Source organism: Carya illinoinensis, chromosome 5, assembly GCF_018687715.1.
Source record: "Carya illinoinensis cultivar Pawnee chromosome 5, C.illinoinensisPawnee_v1, whole genome shotgun sequence".
Classification (NCBI taxonomy): domain Eukaryota; kingdom Viridiplantae; phylum Streptophyta; class Magnoliopsida; order Fagales; family Juglandaceae; genus Carya; species Carya illinoinensis.
The window spans coordinates 22578583-22590282 of NC_056756.1; the positions used below are offsets into that span (position 1 = coordinate 22578583).

Genomic DNA, 11700 nt, shown 5'->3' on the forward strand with positions numbered 1-11700 from the left:
ACCACATAGATTTGAGCCTATCACCATTAAAGCCAACGGAAGGCCCCCAACGTAACGGAGTACATTTTCCATGATTTCGACAAAATCATGATTAGGATTTTCTTTTTTGAAGGCATACAAACAAAACAGCAAAAGAGCTTCATCACGATCCAATTCCTTCACCTTATATCGTAAATGAACATTATTACTAATTAATAAATGTTCATCTCTAATTGTTATAATGATTACACTTCCTAGTGTTATAAATGTAGGCATCAGACAGCACATGTGAAAGGAGGCCACTGTCTTCCATATCCTAGAGCCAAATTAATGCCTTACCCTCCAAGTGAAAGGAGGCCAACTGTACTCTGTGTTGTGGAATGATGTTGTAAAAAATAAAGAAAAGGTTAGCCTTATAAATCCAACCTGCAGGGTCATCTCCACTGAAAAGTGAGAAGTCAAGCCTCACTATTCTGGGCTGAATCTCACCCATGTGTATGTTGTGTAGGTTCTATTGCTGTTGATGTGGATGGGTTTGTTGTTGTTGCTGAAAAGTCTGGTGTGCATAGGCCTGTTGTTGTTGCTGTAGGTTGCCTGATTCATCTCTTGGTGGAGCTCCATTTGATGATTCAGTGTTAGGGCTGCTACTAGGGTTTCTTTTCTGCATTTCCGTAGTGAGAATGACCAGTTGTTGTACTATGGTCTTATTTTGCCTCTTTAGTGTCGCCATGCTAGAGAACCTAGCATCAGTAGACTTTTTCATTTCTTGATATTGCAAATTTGTAGCTTTTTTTAGGACATTGAGCCCATCTTGTAGTTGATTCAATCTAATTCCTTCTATTATCTTTTTCACAGGACAAGTCTCTAGATGCCACTTGTAACACACCTATATCGAAGTCACAGAAAATAAGCTTTCTTCGAGGGGAGCATCTCTAGGTAGAAAAAATAGAGATAGAGAGAGAAAAGAGAAAAAGGAAAATTAGGTTTTCATTACTTTTTAGATGCTTTCCAGATGTTTCTCTTACGATACAAATACTCAGGAATTGAAAGAGGCCCTGGGCCTATTACTGGACTCAATTACACTAATGGACTATTACTGATGACAGGAATTAAGCAGTAAATACTAAATGGATAAAAAGGGCCCACAGGACCCATGAACTCACTGCTTAGAACTACCAACTCTGGGCCTAGCCCTTACATTATTCAACCCATGTGAAGTACCCAGCCCCATCGAGCACCAGACTCCACTTCGGTTTACAACTTTACACTTCAGTTCACACGCACGACATCTCTTCACCTCACCCACATGCCCCTTTCCTCAAATTTCATCTTCTTCCTCAAGCCCTTTCGTCGCTGCCTCTAGAGTTCCAACCTTGATTGTTACAAGACGCGAAGGGGACTCGTTTTGCCGCTGTATCTGACGGAAGATGTTGATGATGAGAGCTCCCCTAAGCCACAACAGATCTGTTTTGAAGGGAGGAAACAAAGACATGAAACACGAGAGAGGGACTCGTTGAACCGTGAGCAAAAAACCGAAATCGTGACTTGGATTAAACCGGGTTGTACACATCAAGTGTGCTGAGTAGGTTAGATAAATCGGCTTTTCTAAAATATTTTCAGAAACTTTCAAGGTCCAAACATTTTCCTTGTACAGGGAATACCTTTGATTTCTAAACAATGATTACTTAAACATTAATTTACCAAATATATTTCAAGTAACATGTACACGATAAAATATGTATACATGCCATAAATGAGCCGAGTCCGGAAGATGATTTCTCTGTTTGATATAAATGCAGAAAACACGCAAGTTTGAAAGTTCATCAAATGCTTCTTTTCAACTACAAAACAAATTTATTAATTAATAAAATAAAAATGTATTGTAATTCTCACAAATGTCTGACTACAATTTCCTCTCTGCATTTAGAAAAAAATCTCCAAGGATCTTTAGGTTGGAATTAGTTGAGAGAAAAACAATAAGATCTATTCAACATCACCAGTAATCACCACAAGTGCAGATTCCATCTCCGAAACACCGATTTGCATCTCTCAACACAATTTCTCGCTGATAAACCTTTGAGATATACTTGGTTGCACTATGGCAATCTCCACAAACTCTAAGGTTTTTAATTACTCTAATAGTAGAGGATGGAGGAGTGCTTATGAGTCCATAAGCTATAGCTAGCTTCTCACTATGGTAATAAAGGGCACGTTCTTTTTCCTCTTCTTCCACATCAAGCAGCATAAAGTCGGTATCAGGGACATATCCTTCTTCTCTGATCCTTTTTATCACATCCTCCACCTTATCATATATCAAATCAGTTTGTGGATGGTTCCTATCATCCACCACAAACAAGTGCACCCTATTCTTCACATCTATCCAGCTGAAACCCGGATCCTTCTTTACTTTTTTCCTCTCCATTGTTTTCCGAGCATCAGTTACACCATCCCATTGGTTTGCAGCAGCATAGATATTGGATAAGAGAACATAAGCTGCCGAATCAGATGGCTCCAATGCCAATAGCTGTTCTGCCACACGTTTTCCAGTATCTGTGTTCCCTTGAATCCTACAAGCACCAAGCAGAGCTCTATACATTGAGGCAGAAGCTTCAAAGGGCATTGATACAATCAACTTTTCTGCCTCTTGAACATGCCCTGCCCGGCCTAGCGCATCAACTAGACAAGAGTAGTGCTCGATCTCGGGCTTAATGCAGTAATTTTTTCTCATTGAATCAAAATACTTGTAGGCTTCAGAAATTAAACCAGAATGGCTACAAGCAGAAAGTACTCCAATAAAGGTTACTTTATCTGGCTCAATACCATTAGATTCCATAGTTTCGAAAAGGTTGAGGGCTTCTTTGGCATTTCCATGTTGAGCTAAACCAACCAACATAGCATTCCACAGAGCAATGTTCCTAATGTTCATCCTCTGGAATAAAAGATATGCATCCCCAATGTTCCCACACTTGGCATACATGTCAATAAGTGAGGTCCCGACAAAAGGATCTACAGTATAGTCCGACTTTATAACATTTGCGTGAACTTGTCTCCCTTGTTCCAATGCTGTGAGACAAGAGGTGGCTTTGACAAGGGTGGCAAACGTGTATTCATCAGGCTGCACCCCTGAAAGTCTCATCTGATGATACATGGAAAGAGCACAGTCCTCATCTCCATTTTCCACACATCCTGAGATCATAGTTGTCCATGCAACGTCATCAGGCACAGGGATTTGGGTGAAAACCACGTGTGCACTTTCCATGTCTCCACATTTAATATACATATCTAGGATACCACTGCTAACGCATAAATCTATGTCAAACCTGGTTTTTATTGCATAAGCATGAATTTGTTTCCCCTGCTCTAACCCAACCAAGCAACAACAGGCTTTAGCCGCCGTTGCCAAAGTAATTGGATCTGCCTTCTCTCCAGTTTCATGAATCAGACTGAAGAGTTCCAATGCTTTCTGACTCTCATTATTCATTACGTACCCAAACATCATTGCATTCCAAGATGCAAAATCAATTTCACCTTTGTTTTCAAAAAGAAACTCTGCCTCCTCCATATTTCCACTTCTACAATATACATCAATAAGGGCAGTATAAACAAAACTGTCAGTGATGATTCCAGTTTTTGCTGCATGAACGTGAACCTGTTTACAGAGATACAAGCCTCCTTTAAGAGATGAGCAAGCTCTTAAAACACTTGCTATTGTAAATTGATCTGGTCTTAGGCCATCACGTAATAAATCTATATATAGTTTCACTGACTACTCTTCTAAGTGAAATATAAAAAAGTGCTTCTTTTGTAAGTGAAATAATTAAATTTAATGTTTCAGATTAATTGATAATATAAATCTCATTAAAGTTTCAATCATTTGAATTATTGTAAAAAATTTAAAGGATTAAAATAGTTAACTATGGTAAAAAAATTTGAAATGAACTGAATTTAAACTACTAAGGTAAATTTGTCTGGGACGGAGGATATACCTGAAATAGTAATAGTGCACAAGAGATGATAACATGAGATGGCAAAAGAACCAATTGAAGAAGACAAAGAAACCAAAAAAGCCTCGACTATTTGTCTAAAACTCAAAAAAAAAAAAAAAAAAAAAAAAAAATCAAGTCATGTTTTTGATAAAAAGTGAACCAAAAAAATATAACAATAACTCAAATATTTTTAAGATCATTACCTTTACTCCAATTTCCTCTTCTTCAAACTCTATCACGCATCCATATGTGTATATGCACATGTATTTATGTATGTATGTTTGTGTTTGTGTGTGTATGTGTATGCAAGAGTATGTGTATGTTTGTACGTGTATGTATGTATGTGTTCATCAGTGTATGTGTGTGTATGCATATATGTATGGATGTATGTATGCACAGATGTATGGATGTATGTTGTATGTATGTATGTATGTATGTATGCGTATGTGTGTGTGCGCGCGTGTTTGTATGTCTATATGTATGTATGTGTTTATGTATTTGTGTGTGTATCGTTTATGGAATACAAAAGTTTAAGAGAGTGATTAATTTACTAACCTTGGATGAGTCATTCATTCCGCAGCAATCGTCTTTCTGTTGTAAACGACATTCGTTTCATTTATTTTAAAATATCGTTAGTATGAAACCTAAGAATTGAATTAGATGAGAGTACCAAAATATGTGTAGTAAAACAGAAAAAAGTAAAAAAATCGTAGATAACTACTCACCTTGCAATGCATAGTTGAGTTGATTAAAATATATATAGATACCGCCTTTTGTTCTGCTATCCAAAGCTTTTGCGATTAAATTGTCTCGACGCCTTGAAAAAATAACATCTATTAAAATAAAATACTTGGTAATAAGATAATATCTACTAATTCTAATATAATATACAATATAAAAAAGTGCTTCTTTTGTAAGTGAAACAATTAAATTTAATGTTTCATATTAATTGATAATATAAATCTCATTAAAGTTTCAATCATTTGAATTATTGTAAAAAATTTAAAGGATTAAAATAGTTAACTATGGTAAAAAAATTTGAAATGAACTAGATTAAACTACTAAGGTAAATTTGTCTGGGACGGAGGATATACCTGAAATAGTAAAAGTGCACAAGAGATGATAACATGAGATGGCAAAAGAACCAATTGAAGAAGACAAAGAAACCAAAAAAGCCTTGACTATTTGTCTGAAACTCAAAAAAAAAAAAAAAAAAAAAATCAAGTCATGTTTTTGATAAAAAGTGAACCAAAAAAATATAACAATAACTCAAATATTTTTAAGATCATTACCTTTACTCCAATTTCCTCTTCTTCAAACTCTATCACGCATCCATATGTATATGTGTGTGTGTGACGCCCCCAAATCCCCACGCACGGACACGGGGAAATCGAGACGTCCGGATGATGACAACCCGGGTCACCACCCTATCGACGAGTGCCAAGTGTGTGTATGAGCAACAAATGTGCAAAGGGAAACGCAGCGGATAACGAAGGTCATATAACTAAGTACCAGAATTTTTCTTAATGTAATACAAGCTGCTTTAAAACATACATATTAAAACATTACAAGATACAAACGTAGTTTCAAAGCCAACTATAAAGCATAACTCCAACTCAGAATCCCGGCGGAGCCTCATCCTCGGGCTCAGCCTCCTCCTCCTCCTCGAAACCTGCACCAAAATCTACGGTACCAAAAATGGTACCGCAGGTAAGTAAAACCCAAACACCACCAGATAAAAACATATAAAACTCACACAGCATGCATGACATAAAGCAATACACATGTCCCATAAAACCATAAATTTTTCCACGCACGCCAAAACCCATTTGGCCCAAAAACATAACCTTTCCAATTATCACGCCAAAAGAAACCAGTGGCCCATATCCAACTCAAACCAAACATTCCGATTATGCATGCACCATGATCTCCCCTAGGGATCATCTGCACACCTGGCTCTGTGCCACACCGCAGGTAACGTCTACGCATGTGACACCTACACGAGTGATGCCCAGACTCGCGCCCTGCGCGTACCGGGCCAGGCCATCCTCTAGTCCCCGCCACTCGAAGGACCACGGAGTCGACACGACAGCGTTACCATATCGTGCGATCCGGTCGTCGCTCTGCGACAACCCAGGGGATGTCACTCAGTATTATCCACTCCCGAGTGACCAGAGGAGCTCCACCGAGATAATAACCCATCCTGACTTGGGCTCGTGAGATACGCACCCGAAAACCATATAAACAAACCGATTATGCATGCACCATGATCTCCCCTAGGGATCATCCGCACACCTGGCTCTGTACCACACCGCAGGTAACGTCTACGCATGTGACACCTACACGAGTGATGCCCAGACTCGCGCCCTGCGCGTACCGGGCCGGGCCATCCCCTGTGACGCCACCAAATCCCCACGCACGGACACGGGGAAATCGAGACGTCCGGATGATGACAACACGGGTCACCACCCTATCGACAAGTGCCAAGTGTGTGTAAAAGCAACAAATGTGCAGAGAGAAACACGCAGCGGATAACGGAAGTCATTAAACTAGGTACCAGAATTTTTCTTAACATATTACAAGCTGTTAAAAAAGAAATACATAAATAAATATTACAAGATACAACGTAGATTTCAAAGCCACTACAAAGCACAACTCCCACATCAGAAACCCGGCGGAGCCTCATCCTCAGGCTCAGCCTCCTCCTCATACTCGAAACCTGCACCAAAATCTACAGTACCAAAAATGGGACCGCAGGTAAGTAAAATCCAAACACCACCAGATAAAAGCATATACAACTCACACAGCATGCACGACAAGAAGCAATACACATGATCCATAAAACCATAACTCCACGCACGCAAAAGAAAACATGGGCCCATGTCCAACTCACACCAAACATTCCAATTAAGCATGCACCATGATCTCCCCTAGGGACCATCCACACACATGGCTCTGTACCACACCGCAGGTAACGTCTACGCATGTGGCACCTACACGAGTGATGCCCAGACTCACGTCATGCGCGAATCATCTGGGCCATCCTCAAGTCCCCGCCACTCGAAGGACCACGGAGTCGACACGACAGCGTTACCGTATCGTGCGATCCGGTCATCGCTCCGTGACAACCCAGGGGATGTCACTCAGTATTATCCACTCCCGAGTGACCAGAGGAGCTCCACCGAGATAATAACCCATCCCGGCTTGGGCTCGTGAGACACACGCACCCGACAACCACATACGCCAATAAAACATAACACAAATAAAATAGAAATGCATGTATACACAAAAATATGCAACTCACGCCACATGACTCAAATAAATTAAGCAATCACAAACAACCAATCCAAGCAACTCTGTCCTCAATCCATCCGACCCCCGAACTCCTCGGACTCAGTCCGGAATCAACCAACCAACAACAAATAAATACTGAATGAGCAATATATATTTAAATCTGAAAGTAGCGTTTGGAAAAATACTTACAGCGCTATACGGTAATTTTAGAAAACACCCGGCGTTGCAAACGGCGGAGAAAAAGCAACGTTACAGTGAAAATTCACTGTGGTCGTGGGTTGTGAAAAATCCACTTTTGAACGGGGACAAACCAGGGCTTGGGATTGATAGAGAATGGTCTAGGGATGATTATGAAGCTATTGGAAGTGGTGGTTGGCCGTGGGTGGCGTCGGAAATGGAGGTTGATGGCCGGATTTCCCAAAAAGGAAAGCTAGCTCACGGGGACTGTTCCGGTGACTATTAGAGGCCGGAAATGGGTGGGTTAGGACGGCAAGGAGTCGGTGATGAAGTGGTGAAGAGGTGGTGGCCAGAGGTGGAGCGACGGCGGCGGATCGAGGCAAAATCTGTGGGGCTTTGATGGTGTTTTCCGATCAAACGGCTGGCCGAATGGGGCTGGGATTTGGTGGGGTGGTGCGCTGGAGGGAGGGGAAGAAAACTGGGTGGGTGGTGTAGGTCACGTCGCCGGCGAGCAGCAGTTCTGGGCTGCGAAAGCAACCGGCGGCAGGGGCAAAAACAGAGCAGGTGCAGCGACTTCCGGCAGCTCTCGAAAGCTAACGGCTGGTCCGATGGCTCTGAAAATTGGTGGGGATGATCTATGGTGGAAGGGGAAGAGAATGGTGGTGACGGTGCACCAAACGGTGGCCGGACAGCGGAGAACTGGGCGGTCAAAGGGGCGGCGACGGGAAGGAGAAAAACAGGCTGTTTGGCGTACGCGGGAGAGAAAGGAGAAGAAAGAAGAATAAAAGAAAGAAAAAGAAAGAAAAAGAAGGAAAAAGAAAAGGAAAAAGGGAAAAAGAAAAAGAGGAAAGAAAAGAAATGAGGTCCAATCCTCACTCCGGAGACCAAAAACCGATCCGCCAAAAACGATATTAAAAACCGTAAAACGACTAAAATAAATTAAACACAACATCAAATAAATTAAAACCAATTTAAAATACATTAATTTAAAATAAATAACCTAATATATTAATTAAATTAAAAACGACCATTCAGTGAAAATACACGTAAAAGCGGGTCATCACATCCTCCCCCCTTAAAAACAAATTTCGTCCTTGAAATTTGCAAGATCAACCATCAGCGCCAAAAAGATACAAGATACAACTCCGAACATATTTGAGAGATACATATCATCGATAACTCCCAACAAATCCAAAGGTTATTATCTTCACACCATAAATTGCTAATATCAACGACGTCTCTGTTTTGCCTTCCAAACTTTCATCTTATTCCATCCTTGGTAACCTAATAGCCACTTCCCAAAATTAACCATCAATAAATAAGATTTGCACGACCAAAAGATTAATCTCTCATTAAAACTTCGAATCACTACTAATTCCTCAAAATCAACACAAAATTTGAACTTCTAAGAATCTCCAAAAATCATGCTTTCGCGTGCGCACTGATAACTCACCAAAATACATAAAGGCTATGTCCTCAAAATTAATATCATGAAGTATAAGCTCAATCCACACCTAATTACAAGAAAGCTTTACCACCTTTCCATAGAAAATCATATACCTCCAAAAACCACAAATCTCCATTCATTCCTCAGTTGGCCATCGCTGCTCTAAACGAAAACCAACATTTCGCAAAAATACATACATTGATTGATGATAGAAACCAGTACTAATCAACCTCTAGGCCCCAATTTGAAAACACATAATATCATCCCGAAATACACGTCTCTTGCAAAGATAAGAAACATCTCCAAAAGGTCCAAGTCATTCCCAGCCAACCAACAAGAGCGCCTATAACCTCTATCCGATATCCCACACTTCAAGCTCATTTCCAACATTTTGATTTACATCTAATCTTGCAATAACTAACTCACTATAAACTACCATTGACATCACCTAGACATAATCGAAACGCTCTTGGTGACTCACCCACCTACTTGTACTCTCAAAAACTTAGTTTTAACACAACTAATTCCTTCAATAGCACTTCACAATTAAATCTCAAGATCGGCCATACTGTTTAAATCTTCAGTCCATCAAAACTATTAAACAACATTCAAAGATCCTACTGCTTTATTACTTCATACTTATGATTATGCTACCCACCGTTGATGCACAAGTTTCAACTTCCAAGATTCATTACTCCATTCAACACATATGGTGATCTAACGATCTCTTTCAAGTTAAATAACCATATCCCCAATTCTCCCAACTGGATACTTGATCTCCAAAGAAAAGTATAGCCTCACCAATTTAAATTCTTATGACTTCAAGTTGTAATTAATTCTCAAGATAAACACAACAGTCGTTTCAAACCATCATCCCAAAGGGTAACCCCCTTCGACTGCACATCCTGATGAACTTACCAAACAATTCAAAGCCAAAAAGAGACTAGGATTTGTACTCTCCGAAATCCATACCTTATCCTCAAAATAAACAAAAATTCATTTTCCAAAACCTGCATCATCTATTATCCTCAACTCGGTATGAATCAATCCTAAAACCTGTCACTATAACCTCGAGCTATACCAAGTATTGCCAACCAACATTCCATTGAGTAACACGTTTCGACTGAACACTCCAATCGATTCACCACTATCACGTGTCGATCTCATACGTCCTTAGCCGAAACCAATAGTCATTCCAACACACAAATAGTCCATTACTACTATTTCCATCATCCCGACTTATATCCGCAAATCAACATGAATCATTCCTATAATTGCTTAGCTTATACCCTTAACATCAGCAAATAGCTATCGCTTAAAGCTTTATACTGAAAATGACCTTAAACCTACTAATGATCCGTTCCTAAAAGTCTCCAGAACATGAGGTCTCATCTTCAGTCTCAACTTCAGTCGAATTCAATACCAACAATTAAACTATTGTTTCCAAAACCTCGAGGGATCTATTTCTTCCGAACCGATAAAAATCATTTCCTAAAATCTATTACTACAACCTCGAGTTAACAATAATCCTTTTCTAAACTAGCTCGATATCTTCAATCCTCAAAGAAATACACGAACTAGATCATTACTTCCAATCCTCAAAGGAATCTACTCTAGAAAAATTTTCATATCAATAACTCAACTCTAATCAACTCCATTTTAATGGTTACAAACTAATCACCTGCTAGAGTAGATCAAGCTACAGCGCTAAGTCTGTAAAACTAAGAACTCAATTCTTATAATAAATCAGTCATTCAACTCTGCAATTCTAAAACTTTAAATCAAATAAGAATCATCTTTCGGAACTTCTAAGATCAAAGAACTTACATCCCATAATAGAACAATCGACTCCCAAATCTTTCAAATTCTAAAACATCAATAGATAATAAATCATTTTCTAAAATTCTCAAGATTGGTGGCTTTAATCCAAAACATACACCTTAACAGCTTGTAAAATCTAAAGCCCCAATTGCCACCAATTTACTCATCCGAATCACGAAATCTACAACTCGAAATTTAATTATTTCCCCCCCAAAGCTTGTCGAACCTAGCACCTTAATTACCATAAACTTATTTTCCTAAAATCTATAAGGCCCCAAACTTTAAAACTTGTCGAAACTTCATAAAATCTAACATCGAAATTTGTTGAACTTACAACCTACTACATTAAAGACCATTTCATAAACTCCACAGAACCAAATAACTCAATTATTCTACTTCCCTAAAAGATCACCCAGATCATGCCACTCTCTCTAAGCCTCGATAATAAAAACAAACCACACAAGGCGTTCATCACTAAAGATTAGATTAGACCTCTACCTGCCATGATTCCAGCATTCTGAGTCTCCGTAGCCTCGCCTCCCACGGTACCAAGAGTCACTGCGTGCATTCGAGCCCGACCTAAAAGCCTCTGGTTAGTTCTATCACTGCGACGAGCTCCACGGCTTTCTTGAACTCGACTAGGACACTCACGAGCAAGATGCCCCGTCTGGCCGCATTCAAAACATTGGTTACTACCCAGACGACACTCGCCTCCGTGAGCTCTATTACATATTCTGCAAATTGGCACCTGTCCTCCCATACATACTCCCGAGGCTGCTTGTGATTGAGTCCCGGTCCGCTGAACAAACTTCTGAGGCGAACCCGAACTACTTCCTTCTCCAGAAAAAACTCCGCCTCTTATGTCCTGGAGGGGAGCCCATACTCAGATTATTCTCTCGCTCTACAAGAGTGACCACATCCACTAAATCCTGAAAAGTGGATATCCGGTGGCTAACCACCATTTTGCATATATCTGGTCGCAAACCTTAAATAAAA

General features: G+C 39.9%; 1 pseudogene; it reads right to left on the reverse strand.

The window, feature by feature from the left end:
• Positions 1 to 948: 948 nt before the first annotated feature.
• Positions 949 to 11272, reverse strand: LOC122310201 (annotated as a pseudogene).
• Between the last annotated feature and the right edge of the window lie 428 nt (positions 11273 to 11700).